The sequence below is a fragment of the Oreochromis niloticus genome, linkage group LG11, assembly GCF_001858045.2.
Source record: "Oreochromis niloticus isolate F11D_XX linkage group LG11, O_niloticus_UMD_NMBU, whole genome shotgun sequence".
In the NCBI taxonomy this organism is placed as follows: domain Eukaryota; kingdom Metazoa; phylum Chordata; class Actinopteri; order Cichliformes; family Cichlidae; genus Oreochromis; species Oreochromis niloticus.
The window spans coordinates 38,482,221-38,497,708 of record NC_031976.2 but is presented as its reverse complement, the minus strand read 5'-3'; the positions used below and the strand labels follow the sequence as shown (position 1 = coordinate 38,497,708).

The 15,488-nt window shown below is 38.0% G+C and overlaps 1 long non-coding RNA gene across 1 annotated transcript; it reads right to left on the bottom strand.

Moving 5' to 3' along the window:
* Nucleotides 1–336: 336 nt before the first annotated feature.
* Nucleotides 337–1,501, bottom strand: LOC106096809 (uncharacterized). The gene is made up of 3 exons (XR_001223161.3): nt 1,096–1,501; nt 931–1,022; nt 337–848 (listed from the first exon to the last, which is right to left on the bottom strand). It is a non-coding gene; the product is annotated as an uncharacterized LOC106096809 (long non-coding RNA).
* Nucleotides 1,502–15,488: the final 13,987 nt, after the last annotated feature.

Genomic DNA, 15,488 nt, shown 5'->3' with positions numbered 1-15,488 from the left:
CATATTCTGGTCATGTCAAAAACTTTCTAAATTTTGGGAAGATGTTATATCAAAGATAGAGCAGACTATAGGCTTTAAATCAAAACAACGGCCTGTCATAACATTTTATTTATGAGACCTACCCGAAGAATTAACAAGCAATGACAAATATCTCCTGAAGATTCTTACTGCTGCAGCAAAAAAAGCAATTACTCGTAAGTGGCTCTGTACTTACCCCCCTGTTCTGGACGACTGGTTGAGCGTTGTTGAGGAGATTCATAAAATGGAAAAACTTACCTTTTTGTTAAGGTTCCAAGCTAATATTTATACCATAAAATGGGACAAGTGGTTGAAATCTATCCGAAATTAGAATGCGTTTTTTTAATTTATTTATTCTTTCTTTCTCCTGTCTGTGCCTACTCACATCTATATAAACTTCTGTATGCCTCTCCTAGGCTGCTCTTACATCTGTAGATGTGCTGTCAATTCATGAATATAAAGTCATGTTCTCACTACCAGAATTGCTTTGTGGGAAAAAGCTGTGCTTTTCAGTTGACTGCTTGTTTGGTTATTGTTGTTTTTGGTTGTTTGTTGTTTTCCTTTATGTAAAACCTTTATTAAAAACTAAGTAATAAAAAAAAAAAAAAAAAAAAAAAAAGGTAAAACACTAAAAGACAATCAATATCTGCGGTGTCTACTGATACACAACAATATAATAAAATAAAAAATAAAACAAATAAGGCAAACAAACTCAACAGCCGCCACAATCTGTTGAGTCACACCAGGTTAAGACAAATTAAAATACAGTGATGTGTCGGGTCCTTTGCCCACAGCCAGAAATCCACCCGGCAAAGCAGCAGCTCGGTACTCTGTAAATGAAAGCGGGAGATGACTTACACTGGACAGTAAAACACAGCACGAGTATCCCTCCAACTGTATTGTTTTAGTTACCTGTCCACAAGTTCGCGTCACACCCTAATAAATATTGGTCAGTGGCGGTGGAGTCCACTACACGTTTCTCACAGGAACGCAATGTTTCCCACCTACAAGGGTGCAAATAACTTTAAATCTCTGCCAAACAGCCAGAAATCAAGTAGTACATTTTCTATGACCTACCGTTCTAACAGAAGGCTAGGGGGCCCGCATCAAGCTTTCATAAAAGAAGTTAAAAGTGCCAACTTGCCCAGCTTAGACCAAGCACTCACAGCTGCAGGTTTGCTCCAGAGAATACCTAATTGCCTACACCTGAGCTTATGAAAGGGACAAAAACCAGCTCCGCCTACCAGGGGCGGTTCCCAGACTCAGGTCTCACCTGTCACACAATTAATTACACTGCTAACATCTGCTACAGTTTGCAGACAGGTGCCATCGAGGGAAGATGACCCATCCTAAATCCATGTTACCAGTCAGCAAGCATTAATAGCATGCTAGTGTATTCTGATAAAAATCATCTTAATTAGGAGAAAAAGTGAAGGAAGAAGAGTGGTTTTATCCAGGCTGGAAATTAAAATCAAAATGTTTTGTCCAAAGGCACGTGGAATTCTTTATTTTACCCGTTTAGCTTCATTCGCATTCATTAAGTACTAGCTGAGAGTGTCCCCCTGCTGCAAACCTGACCTATGACTAAATTAATAAAGCTTTATAAGCTTTAAATTATTTTAGTGTCTAATAACTGATATTTTTGTTGTTTAGATGCCAGGTACCATCACAAACCAGCATGACGGAACTGCCTCAGTGACTGCACAGGGTCCTGCCACGTAGACTCTGCCCACATACCTGAACCCACCTGCAGCAATGGCTCTGCCCTGCCCTTATCCATAGCTCACATTTATTTGGTTCTTTTATCCAAGCTTTACACCAGTGACCGATAGTTCCGCTCAAAGGAGTGATTGGTCAACATCGTCAGTCATGTAATCGTCTTACTGTTGAATAATAATACTCCAGATTTACCTTTATGTTGCCGTGACACTTAAGGTGCTTTGCAGCTCTGAAAGATCCAAAGAATCAATAAACTGAAGCTGAAAAATTAATCCATGTATGGAGAGGTGTATCATCATCATCATTAATGTTGCTTACAGTTCAGTGCAGAGAGATCATTAGAAGGAATTGAACATGATTTATTTAAGTACAGAATTTAATTTGAGGTATTTGGTGGTTAGACACCAACGGCCCATCACAGCAGAACAGAATCCCAGCGGCAATGACGATAAGTGAGAAAACAGAGGTCCAGAGAGCAAAGGCAGAATAGAGACTGAGCCTGCAACAAAGCTTGAGGGCCATCAGAGGCCAGGAGGGTGCAGAGACACTGAGATAAGACCAGTGTTGGTCAAGTTACTTGAAAAAAGTAATTAGTTACTGATTACTTCTCCAAAGATTTAATCACAACACTTTACTGATTATTTATTTTAAAAAGTAATTAGTTACTTAGTTACTTTTCAAAAACATGATACACAAACTGAATAGGTAATAACGCAATAGACCTTTCAGCCCACTTCTATTTTTTCTGCGTAATCCATCATATAACTATGATGGATAGTTATATGATGCAACTAATACCACAGTATTAGTTGCTGTTTACCGTCCACCTAAACAAAACTTTCTCACTGAAATCCTACTCTTATCTCCACTCCATACTACTGCTGTGTGATTTTAACATCCACATGGACAGAACATCGAATTCATCCACAAGAGATTTTATATCCTGTCTGGACAATTTTGGCTTACACCAATATATGGACGTTTCCTACACACTCCAAAGGACATATTTTGGATCTTGTTTGCTGTACTGCTGTCACTCCAAAGAACTATGCTGTATTGGACATGTGTAATGCTTCCACCTGAAAGAAAGTTACAAGCTGGCCATCGAAAACTCTGAAAAGGTGATGAAACATAACAAAACCAGATGTGATAAGAATGTCACTGCTTCACAGCTGAATGTTGGAGACAGAGTTCTGGTGAGGAATTGTTAAGATTCAGAAGTTCTTTTATTGCTACCATATAATCTGCCTTATGATAAATGCATTAATAACATGTTTTACAGTATTATTTTATCAGTAATATTTCTTACAGGGTTCATATTGTATTGAAGATGTTTGTCATCACAGTGACCTTTCTAGTCACAGGTTTTGTTCATTTTATACACATTGCATATCCGTGCTTGTTTAGAGTTGATGTTCCGTCCAAGAGGGTTTTAAGCTTCACTGGTGAGAGTGTCCAGGTGATACATGTTGAGGGAAGATGAGAACATAGCAGGTTGATTGCATGCATGCTTACAATACACATAAATCTAGCAACAGGCCTGAGCGAAGGCCCAAGTGTCTTCTGCTTCTCTTTGAGACCTGCTGCACTTTAGTTTACTTAGTGATTGATGACGAGGGTCAATAATTAGCCCTTAGAGACCCTGAAGCTTGAAGGTTATTACCTTAAAAGGCAGGTGTTATAGAAAAGAGAAGTTATATGTCCGTTTATAGTTATTAAGATGTACAAGATGTACCCTTGTCTGTAAACAATGTATTTTTGACCTGTAATTGACGTACGTGGGGGCGTAAATCCTCTATGCTATAAAACCACCATTCAGTGTATTTTTGTCAGAAGACTCATGCTGATATTTCTTCTCCTGTGTTAATAAACTCATCGTTTGATTGCACTTTTCTGGAGCCTCCGTCGTTTGTTTTCTGGTCTGCAGTTGATTGATCTCGCGTCAGAATGTGCGGGTAAAAGGTGAAACACAAACTTGCAGATAAATGGGAATCATCTGTGTCCATTGTAGTAAAGAAAGCCGTCAATCTTCCTGTGTATACGGTCAGACCTGAAGGCCAAAACAAGCCCCTGAGAACCTCCGAGACCTCCTACTGCATGTGGGTATTTACCACCCTCTGAAAAGGAAATACTTACTCAGCAAAAGAGGAAACCGCCTGTGTTACCTGCGTCTCCTGTACATGATGATGATGATGATGAAGAAGAGCTCATCTCATACCTACCTGCTCCTTTCTCTGCTGAACCTGTCGCCTTCACAACAAGCAATGACAATCAATAAACCAATAACAAAACAAATCATTACCAGTACCGTGAAAGAGAGGAGTAATAATGAGATTACCAAAACAGAAAATGCTATTGGATGCTACATTTAGGCTGTTAATTCAGTTTCATTTTGTGGCAACCCTGAAAAAGACCTGCGTTTTATTGTTTTCTTTAGGACTTGTTCGGTAAAGCAGTTTCACCCCGGTTCTTTTTATTCCTCGGGCATCCAGAGACGGCACTGGACTCAGTAGTCATTTCATAAAACCTTAATTCATCTTCAGTTATGCATGCATCTTCTAGAAGGGGAGATGTGCCAGGCCGGTGTCCCTCTGCAGATCTTCACTTCTTTGTTACAACCAGTTTTATAGAAGCGACCCCATCATAAAACCCACATGGTGTGTTATAAACTCTGTGTTTGTGTATGTATGCGCGAGCACGTGAGTGAATGTGTGTGCGCGTACCTGTGCGTAGGTGTGAGTGCACGTGAGTGAGTGTGTGTGTCTCTATATATGTGACTTCCTGCCAGTCATAAAGAGGGCCATCTCCCCTCACCCAAGCTACACCAAATTCCTCTACAAAACATAGTTAACAGATTACAAGCACTGAGACCCCCACTCTGCATCCACTGGGCCATTATCCTCTTGTTGTCTTACTTTTACAGCTAAGCATGTGGAGAGTCTTCTGCAAACCTACTTCTAAGTTATGACAATTATGCACTTTTATTACATTCAGGGACAAGCATCAGCATCCCCCAACTGTAGCTTCCTGTCTCCTTTTATGACAGGCAGACCCCCAGTGTCTATAAATTCCTCTCCCTCTACACAACTACACACACTCTCAGCCCTATAGCTAAACCAAACTGAAACACACAGACAAATCCTTTCCTATTCCTCTGATCTACTGCTGGACCCTCTCATCTAAGCAAATTTAACACATTATTAGTGTGAATGCTTGTAAAAGCATTCACAGTATTGTTGTTGTAATCTTTATTCTATTTTATTAGTGTGAATGCTTGTAAAAGCATTCACAGTATTGTTGTTGTAATCTTTATTAGTGTGAATGCTTGTGAAAGCATTCACAGTATTGTTCTTCTAATCTTTATTAGTGTGAATGCTTGTAAAAGCATTCACAGTATTGTTCTTCTAATCTTTATTAGTGTGAATGCTTGTAAAAGCATTCACAGTATTGTTCTTCTAATCTTTATTCTATTTTATTATAGATTCCGTACGTTTTTTGTACTCTATCTCCTTCAAAACCGTTCAACTTAGAAAAACCATTCAAACACCGTTAGATTCCTCTTCTTTTGGACACGACTGCTTCTATTTTTCTCATTCATAACATTTATATTTTTAAAATTATTCAACTTTTTTCAACAAAAATTTCCCATGTATTTCAATGGGGAGACCCTTCAAATCCTCATTCAACTTACTCATTTTCAAACTGTATCTACTTCAACATACGTTGACATAGAGCTACCATTCAAACTTTAAAACGAAGACAAGACATTCAACTATTCAACTTGTATTTATCTTTTCAATATCTGTTATACTTTTTCTTCAGTTCCAGTTTAAGTTTCATGATGTTTTTTCAGCCGTTTCAGCGTTTATAATGGGTGTGTATGGGACGGAATGTTGGGGCTAGAGTGAGACAGCTGAACTGCTAGAGTGAGAGGAGCGAAAAAATTAATCTTAAAATATTTTTTAAAACTGCTGCTGTGTCCGCAGCGTTTGCTCTACAGGTATGATTTTACCCTCAAAACGTAGCCATCGCTGTCCTCTTTCATCCAATGTGTTTACTATTGTGCTAGGTGTTATGGTTCTTTCATAAATGTCACCAAAGCACAGACTCCTCCCTCCAACTCCTCCATAGACTCCAATGTTAAAGTGGCTCAGAAAGTTCCTTTGAAAATCAGAAGAGCATGGTGTCTTTACACTGTCACCACGTCCATATAATAAACTCCACAGGCATGAAAACTGAGAATTAGGTAGACTGGACATTGCTGTCGCTCACGGTGAAAGAATTTTGTCAATAGGACCTGTACTTTTCATTTGGGAGCGATTTGTTTCGACCTGACTTTTCTGTTCATTTTAAGCAGCAAAAGTGAGGTGCATGTCTGTGTGCGTGTGTATGGAGCCCCTGGCTCAGTCACTATAGCAACCAGGCTCACACCTGCCTGCCTAACGAGCTCTCTCTCACTCTGCCAAGATTCATCTTGAATACTTCTCTTTCAACTGCTGCTGTGTCCACAGTATTTGCTCTACAGCCATCATTTTACCCTCAAAGTGAAGCCATCGTTCTTCTCTTTCCAACAGCGTGTCTTTCAAAGCTCAGAGATGTAAACCTTTAAAACTGTGTGGATCCAAGTGGAGGGATCATATTTTAGTCATTCAGTGATTCAAAGAATATGAACTTTTAATATTCATTCAGATGTTTTCTGACTCTGAATTTTCTGTTCTCATTTCTTAGGTTTTCCAAATTTTAATTTAAAAACTTTTCAGCTATTTTCCAACTTCTTCTGTGTGAACATCAACTTTCAAAAGTTCTGCACTTTTGTTTTCAGGTTACAAACTCTGTATTTTCAGGCTCATTCAACATTTTTATTTTTAACTTAAAATTCAGCAATTAATTCATTTCAGTGCATACATTCAGATTCAAGCATTCACACTGCAGTTTCTTCAGAAAATGCACTTTCTAGTTATTATTATATTTTATTATATATTCCGTACGTTTTTTGTACTCTATCTCCTTCAAAACCGTTCAACTTAGAAAGACCATTCAAACACCGTTAGATTCCTCTTCTTTTGGACATGACTGCTTCTACTTTTCTCATTTATAACATTTATATTTTTAAAATTATTCAACTTTTTTCAACAAAAATTTCCCATGTATTTCAATGGGGAGACCCTTCAAATCCTCATTCAACTTACTCATTTTCAAACTGTATCTACTTCAACATACGTTGACATAGAGCCACCATTCAAACTTTAAAACGAAGACAAGACATTCAACTATTCAACTTGTATTTATCTTTTCAATATCTGTTATACTTTTTCTTCAGTTCCAGTTTAAGTTTCATGATGTTTTTTCAGCCGTTTCAGAGTTTATAATGGGTGTGTATGGGACGGAATGTTGGGGCTAGAGTGAGACAGCTGAACTGCTAGAGTGAGAGGAGCGAAAAAATTAATCTTAAAATCTTTTTTAAAACTGCTGCTGTGTCCGCAGCGTTTGCTCTACAGGTATGATTTTACCCTCAAAACGTAGCCATCGCTGTCCTCTTTCATCCAATGTGTTTACTATTGTACTAGGTGTTATGGTTCTTTCATAAATGTCACCAAAGCACAGCCTCCTCCCTCCAACTCCTCCATAGACTCTAATGTTAAAATGGCTCAGAAGGTTCGTTTGAAAATCAGAAGAGCATGGTGTTTTTACACTGTCACCACGTCCATATAATAAACTCCACAGGCATGAAAACTGAGAATTAGGTAGACTGGACATTGCTGCCGCTCACGGTGAAAGAATTTCGTCAATAGGACCTGTACTTTTCATTTGGGAGCGATTTGTTTCGGCCTGACTTTTCTGTTCATTTTAAGCAGCAAAAGTGAGGTGCATGTCTGTGTGCGTGTGTAATGAGCCATTGGGTGCAGTTACTATAGCAACCAGGCTCACACCTGCCTGCCTAACGAGCTCTGTCTCTCACTGTGCCAAGATTCATCTTAAACACTTCTCTTTCAACTGCTGCTGTGTCCACAGTGTTTGCTCTACAGCCATCATTTTACCCTCAAAAAGAAGCCATCGTTCTTCTCTTTCCAACAGCATGTCTTTCAATGCTCAGAGATGTAAACCTTTAAAAGTGTGTGGATCCAAGTGTAGGGATTACACTTTAGTCATTCAGTGATTCAAAGAATATGAACTTTTAATATTCATTCAGGTGTTTTCTGACTCTAAATTTTCTGTTCTCATTTCTTAGGTTTTCCAAATTTTAATTTAAAAACTTTTCAGCTATTTTCCAACTTCTGTGTGAACATCAGCTTTCAAAAGTTCTGCACTTTTGTTTTCAGGTTAAAAACTCTGTATTTTCAGGCTCATTCAACATTTTTATTTTTAACTTAAAATTCAGCAATTAGTTCATTTCAGTGCATACATTCAGATTCAAGCATTCACACTGCAGTTTCTTCAGAAAATGCATTTTCTAGTTAGTGTGAATGCTTGTAAAAGCATTCACAGTATTGTTCTTCTAATCTTTATTATTAGTGTGAATGCTTGTAAAAGCATTCACAGTATTGTTGTTGTAATCTTTATTCTATTTTATTCTTCCGTACGTTTTTTGTACTCTATCTCCTTCAAAACCGTTCAACTTAGAAAAACCATTCAAACACCGTTAGATTCCTCTTCTTTTGGACACGACTGCTTCTACTTTTCTCATTTTTAACATTTATAATTTTAATTTTATTCAACTTTTTTCACGCAAAATTTCCCATATATTTCAATGGGGAGACCCTTCAAATCCTCATTCAACTTACTCATTTTCAAACTGTATCTACTTCAACATACGTTGACATAGAGCCACCATTCAAACTTTAAAACGAAGACAAGACATTCAACTATTCAACTTGTATTTATCTTTTCAATATCTGTTATACTTTTTCTTCAGTTCCAGTTTAAGTTTCATGATGTTTTTTCAGCCGTTTCAGAGTTTATAATGGGTGTGTATGGGACGGAATGTTGGGGCTAGAGTGAGACAGCTCAACTGCCAGAGTGAGAGGAGTGAAAAAATTAATCTTGAAATATTTTTTAAAACTGCTGCTGTGTCTGCAGCGTTTGGTCTACAGGTCTGATTTTACCCTCAAAACGTTGCCATCGCTGTCCTCTTTCATCCAATGTGTTTACTATTGTACTAGGTGTTATGGTTCTTTCATAAATGTCACCAAAGCACAGCCTCCTCCCTCCAACTCCTCCATAGACTCCAATGTTAAAATGGCTCAGAAGGTTCCTTTGAAAATCAGAAGAGCATGGTGTTTTTACACTGTCACCACGTCCATATAATAAACTCCACAGGCATGAAAACTGAGAATTAGGTAGACTGGACATTGCTGTCGCTCACGGTGAAAGAATTTTGTCAATAGGACCTGTACTTTTCATTTGGGAGCGATTTGTTTCGACCGGACTTTTCTATTCATTTTAAGCAGCAAAAGTGAGGTGCATGTCTGTGCGCGTGTGTATGGAGCCAGTGGGTGCAGTCACTATAGCAACCAGACTCACACCTGCCTGCCTAATGAGCTCTGTCTCTCACTCTGCCAAGATTCATCTTAAACACTTCTCTTTCAACTGCTGCTGTGTCCACAGTGTTTGCTCTACAGCCATCATTTTACCCTCAAAACGTCGCCATCGTTCTTCTCTTTCCAACACAGTGTCTTTCAAAGCTCAGAGATGTAAACCCTTAAAACTGTGTGGATCCAAGTGGAGGGATCACATTTTAGTCATTCAGTGATTCAAAGAATATGAACTTTTAATATTCATTCAGATGTTTTCTGACTCTAAATAGTCTTTTGTCATTTCTTATGTTTTTCTAATTTACATTTAAAACATTTTCAGCTCTTTTCCAACTTCTTCTCTGTGGTTGTCAGCTTTTAGCAGTTCAGCTTTTTTGTTTTCAGGTGCAAATTTCTGTATTTTTCATCTCATTCAACATTTTTAACTTAAAATTCAGCAATTAATTCATTTCAGTGCATACATTCAGATTCAAGCATTCACACTGCAGTTTCTTCAGAAAATGCACTTTCTAGTTATTATTATATTTTATTATATATTCCGTACGTTTTTTGTAGTCTATCTCCTTCAAAACCGTTCAACTTAGAAAAACCATTCAAACACCATTAGATTCCTCTTCTTTTGGACACGACTGCTTCTATTTTTCTCATTTTTAACATTTATATTTTTAATTTTATTCAACTTTTTTCAACAAAAATTTCCCATGTATTTCAATGGGGAGACCCTTCAAATCCTCATTCAACTTACTCATTTTCAAACTGTATCTACTTCAACATACGTTGACATAGAGCCACCATTCAAACTTTAAAACGAAGACAAGACATTCAACTATTCAACTTGTATTTATCTTTTCAATATCTGTTATACTTTTTCTTCAGTTCCAGTTTAAGTTTCATGATGTTTTTTCAGCCGTTTCAGCGTTTATAATGGGTGTGTATGGGACGGAATGTTGGGGCTAGAGTGAGAAGGCTCAACTGCTAGAGTGAGAGGAGCGAAAAAATTAATCTTAAAATCTTTTTTAAAACTGCTGCTGTGTCCGCAGCGTTTCGTCTACAGGTATGATTTTACCCTCAAAACGTAGCCATCGCTGTCCTCTTTCATCCAATGTGTTTACTATTGTGCTAGGTGTTATGGTTCTTTCATAAATGTCACCAAAGCACAGCCTCCTCCCTCCAGCTCCTCCATAGACTCCAATGTTAAAATGGCTCAGAAAGTTCGTTTGAAAATCAGAAGAGCAGGCTGTCTTTACACTGTCACCACGTCCATATAATAAACTCCACAGGCATGAAAACTGAGAATTAGGTAGACTAGACATTGCTGCCGCTCACGGTGAAAGAATTTTGTCAATACGACTTATACTTTTCATTTGGGAGCGATTTGTTTCGGCCTGACTTTTCTGTTCATTTTAAGCAGCAAAAGTGAGGTGCATGTCTGCGTGTGTATGGAGCCCCTGGCTCAGTCACTATAGCAACCAGGCTCACACCTGCCTGCCTAACGAGCTCTCTCTCACTCTGCTAAGATTCATCTTAAACACTTCTCTTTCAACAGCTGCTGTGTCCACAGTGTTTGCTCTACAGCCATCATTTTACCCTCAAAATGAAGCCATCGTTCTTCTCTTTCCAACAGCGTGTCTTTCAAAGCTCAGAGATGTAAACCTTTAAAACTGTGTGGATCCAAATGGAGGGATCATATTTTAGTCATTCAGTGATTCAAAGAATATGAACTTTTAATATTCATTCAGATGTTTTCTGACTCTAAATAGTCTTTTCTCATTACTCAGGTTTTTCTAATTTACATTTAAAACATTTTCAGCTATTTTCCAACTTCTTCTCTGTGCTTGTCAGCTTTTAGCAGTTCAGCACTTTTGTTTTCAGGTGAAAATTTCTGTATTTTTCATCTCATTCAACATTTTTAACTTAAAATTCAGCAATTAATTCTTTTCAGTGCATACATTCAGATTCAAGCATTCACACTGCAGTTTCTTCAGAAAATGCACTTTCTAGTTAGTGTGAATGCTTGTAAAAGCATTCACAGTATTGTTCTTCTAATCTTTATTCTATTTTATTATAGATTCCGTACGTTTTTTGTACTGTATCTCCTTCAAAACCGTTCAACTTAGAAAAACCATTCAAACACCGTTAGATTCCTCTTCTTTAGGACATGACTGCTTCTACTTTTCTCATTTTTAACATTTATATTTTTAAAATTATTTAACTTTTTTCAACAAAAATTTCCCATGTATTTCAATGGGGAGACCCTTCAAATTCTTCTTCAACTCACTCCTCTTTAAACTGTATCTACTTCCACATACGTTGACATAGGACCACCATTCAAACTTTAAAACGAAGCCAAGACATTCAACTATTCAACTTCTATTCATCTTTTCAATATCTATTATACTTTATCTTCAGTTCCAGTTTAAGTTTCATGATGTTTTTTCACCCGTTTCAGAGTTTATAATGGGTGTGTATGGGACGGAATGTTGGGGCTAGAGTGAGACAGCTCAACTGCCAGAGTGAGAGGAGCAAAAAAATTAATCCTAAAATCTTTTTTAAAACTGCTGCTGTGTCCGCAGCGTTTGCTCTACAGGTCTGATTTTACCCTCAAAACGTAGCCATCGCTGTCCTCTTTCATCCAATGTGTTTACTATTGTACTAGGTGTTATGGTTCTTTCATAAATGTCACCAAAGCACAGCCTCCTCCCTCCAACTCCTCCATAGACTCTAATGTTAAAATGGCTCAGAAGGTTCGTTTGAAAATCAGAAGAGCATGGTGTCTTTACACTGTCACCACGTCCATATAATAAACTCCACAGGCATGAAAACTGAGAATTAGGTAGACTGGACATTGCTGCCGCTCACGGTGAAAGAATTTCGTCAATAGGACCTGTACTTTTAATTTGGGAAGGATTTGTTTCGGCCTGACTTTTCTGTTCATTTTAAGCAGCAAAAGTGAGGTGCATGTCTGTGTGCGTGTGTACTGAGCCATTGGGTGCAGTCACTATAGCAACCAGGCTCACACCTGCCTGCCTAACGAGCTCTGTCTCTCACTGTGCCAAGATTCATCTTAAACACTTCTCTTTCAACTGCTGCTGTGTCCACAGTGTTTGCTCTACAGCCATCATTTTACCCTCAAAACGAAGCCATCGTTGTTCTCTTTCCAACAGCAAGTCTTTCAAAGCTCAGAGATGTAAACCTTTAAAACTGTGTGGATCCAAGTGGAGGGATTACACTTTAGTCATTCAGTGATTCAAAGAATATGACCTTTTAATATTCATTCAGATGTTTTCTGACTCTAAATTTTCTGTTCTCATTTCTTAGGTTTTCGAAATTTTAATTTAAAAACTTTTCAGCTATTTTCCAACTTCTTCTGTGTGAACATCAGCTTTCAAAAGTTCTGCACTTTTGTTTTCAGGTTAAAAACTCTGCATTTTCCAGCTCATTCAACATTATTATTTTTTAACTTAAAATTCAGCAATTAATTCATTTCAGTGCATACATTCAGATTCAAGCATTCACACTGCAGTTTCTTCAGAAAATGCACTTTCTAGTTCTATTTTATTATCTATTCCGTACGTTTTTTGTACTGTATCTCCTTCAAAACCGTTCAACTTAGAAAAACCATTCAAACACCGTTAGATTCCTCTTCTTTTGGACATGACTGCTTCTACTTTTCTCATTTATAACATTTATATTTTTAAAATTATTCAACTTTTTTCAACAAAAATTTCCCATGTATTTCAATGGGGAGACCCTTCAAATCCTCATTCAACTTACTCATTTTCAAACTGTATCTACTTCAACATACGTTGACATAGAGCCACCATTCAAACTTTAAAACGAAGACAAGACATTCAACTATTCAACTTGTATTTATCTTTTCAATATCTGTTATACTTTTTCTTCAGTTCCAGTTTAAGTTTCATGATGTTTTTTCAGCCGTTTCAGAGTTTATAATGGGTGTGTATGGGACGGAATGTTGGGGCTAGAGTGAGACAGCTGAACTGCTAGAGTGAGAGGAGCAAAAAAATTAATCTGAAAATCTTTTTTAAAACTGCTGCTGTGTCCACGGTGTTTGGTCTACAGGTATGATTTTACCCTCAAAACGTAGCCATCGCTGTCCTCTTTCATCCAATGTGTTTACTATTGTACTAGGTGTTATGGTTCTTTCATAAATGTCACAAATGCACAGCCTCCTCCCTCCAACTCCTCCATAGACTCTAATGTTAAAATGGCTCAGAAGGTTCGTTTGAAAACCAGAAGAGCATGGTGTTTTTACACTGTCACCACGTCCATATAATAAACTCCACAGGCATGAAAACTGAGAATTAGGTAGACTGGACATTGCTGCCGCTCACGGTGAAAGAATTTTGTCAATAGGACCTGTACTTTTCATTTGGGAGCGATTTGTTTCGACCTGACTTTTCAGTTCATTTTAAGCAGCAAAAGTGAGGTGCATGTCTGTGTGCGTGTGTATGGAGCCATTGGGTGCAGTCACTATAGCAACCAGGCTCACACCTGCCTGCCTAACGAGCTCTGTCTCTCACTGTGCCAAGATTCATCTTAAACACTTCTCTTTCAACTGCTGCTGTGTCCACAGTGTTTGCTCTACAGCCATCATTTTACCCTCAAAACGAAGCCATCGTTGTTCTCTTTCCAACAGCGTGTCTTTCAAAGCTCAGAGATGTAAACCTTTAAAAGTGTGTGGATCCAAGTGGAGGGATTACACTTTAGTCATTCAGTGATTCAAAGAATATGAACTTTTAATATTCATTCAGATGTTTTCTGACTCTAAATTTTCTGTTCTCATTTCTTAGGTTTTCCAAATTTTAATTTAAAAACTTTTCAGCTATTTTCCAACTTCTTTTGTGTGAACATCAGCTTTCAAAAGTTCTGCACTTTTGTTTTCAGGTTAAAAACTCTGTATTTTCCAGCTCATTCAACATTTTTATTTTTAACTTAAAATTCAGCAATTAATTCATTTCAGTGCATACATTCAGATTCAAGCATTCACACTGCAGTTTCTTCAGAAAATGCACTTTCTAGTATTCTAATAATTGTTTTCTTGTACTCACAGACTGAAACAGTGGTTATATCGCATCAGCAGAAGCTTCTCAAACCTTTTATCACATGGTCTGTTCCTTTTCGGGAAAAGCACCAATCCAAGCGGAACAGCCGTTCCACTGGTGCACTGGATGGAGTTGGACTGTTGGATTTCATGTACATCTTTTTGAGATTTGGGAACTGATTCAGAATCTCGAGCTCATAACCTGACCTTAAATAGTCAGTTACTTCTTTTTGTTGTGAGAAGCTTTCTGTGGGCTGCTTCTCAAATTCAAAGAAGTCCATTTCAGCTGGGCTGGCTGGCATTCGGGGCATATTAGTGATGTCAGTTGCGGGAGCAGCTTTACAACACTCTGTTATCAGGAGCTTCTTCACACGCTCTCTCCTACGCTCATCTCTCAGCCAACGAAGTTTAAACTTGGGAAAAGCGGCCTCTGCAAGAAGACCTTCTTGGCTATTACGAGACTAGAGAGACTGTGACAGCTATCCAGAACAGCATCAAAACTAGTCTGTAACATACAATATGATGCATCTAAGAATAAAATTATTTTACTATATAATTACCTATTGTATTTATTTTGTGGGTTTTCCTATGCTAAACCATCTTATATGCTATCAATACTGTATGAGATTTAATTTGGGTTGAGACTTCTGTTGATATTATGATTAATATTCATGGTTAACGATGATCAATATCCCTGATATTTACCAAGGAATGAATATTTGGTCTCTTATTCTATCATTTCAATAATTGGAAGGCTGGCTGTCATTCTAGAGAGGTCATCTTTCAGGGCAAGTGTCTTTGACATCAGACTTGTGAGTGTTGGTAGTAAAGCCCATAGGCGCACTCATCCCCTTGTAAGACGTCCAGAGCTACTGTCAGGGGCTTCATCACAGTGCAGTACTCTTTCCAGAATTCGTACTCCCTTTCATTAAGGCACTTGATTCCCAGTTTTACACACAGGGGATTAAGTTCATTCAAGGGAATTGTGATATTCTGGAAATGGCCTCATACAGGGAATTCCACCTTGTGGATGTGAGTACCCTTAGCTTCCTGCACCTGTTCAGAGGCTAATGTTGACCGACTTGCTTTAGTCCAAAGAGCAGAACATTTTGCAATGCTACTCCTACCCGTCTTGGCCTTGGTGTCTGCACAGG